This window comes from Phytophthora parasitica, assembly GCF_000247585.1.
Source record: "Phytophthora parasitica INRA-310 unplaced genomic scaffold supercont2.22, whole genome shotgun sequence".
Taxonomy (NCBI): domain Eukaryota; phylum Oomycota; class Peronosporomycetes; order Peronosporales; family Peronosporaceae; genus Phytophthora; species Phytophthora nicotianae.
In genome coordinates, this window is record NW_008649008.1 from 464,849 (window position 1) to 465,741 (window position 893).

An 893-nucleotide genomic window follows, 5' to 3' on the forward strand; every position below is an offset into this window, starting at 1 on the left:
TAGTGTGATTTTTCCGGGAACGAAAGATATCACGGATGTTTCGCATCGCTGGGAGCACACCCAGGGTGATTGGTTTTTGATGTAGACCCCGGTCGACACAGCAGCATTCATGTCGTTTTGATGCGGCTATACAGTATAGCAGGTTTTTTTTCGCTCAACCCGTTTTTATGGAACCAGAGCGAATTTGGGCTGGTATGCTGAGTAAAAGCACTATATGATCTAGTATATCGTCTGCGACTTGCACTGCAAACATTTTTTATATCATAATGGTTGCCTAATCAGAAGGCGAGGGGACTAAACTAAATAATAAGAATGACACAAATATGATTGGGATAAGGGATGGCGCCTTATAGATAATAGAGCCAGAAATTGGGTCAATGTTTGCTGCCCATTATTCCCTAAATCGGCTACATCAACTCACTGCAGCTCCTCCAGCAACTACCTTACCGCCCGATACTGCAGTACCTGCTAAGACGACCATGGTTGAGCCAACAAACTGGACGTGCCAACTTTTTTTTTTACTCAAAATGCATAGCAAAGTGTCACGATCTCAACGCGTAGAATTTGTACCATGCTTGATTCATTGGTTCTGATCAGGCTGAGCATCACGCGGAGACTCTGTAAAATGCTGCGCTATCTTACAGGTAAAGCCACTAGCCTAATTTCTACATGCTCAAACGCAGAATCTTTGCAGCGATGAATGCTGAGCAGTCGAAATGCTCATCTAAACAATGCTCAAAAGTGTCTACAAAAACAAATCACGGGTACGCGAGTATCAAATGCTAGAAGGTGCGAGCTAAACGATGCGCCGTCACCAACATGCTTCAGGAACACATAAGTACCACGACAGGAGGTGCTGCGGCTGCGAAGCAGGCCCATCCGAATATAATCAA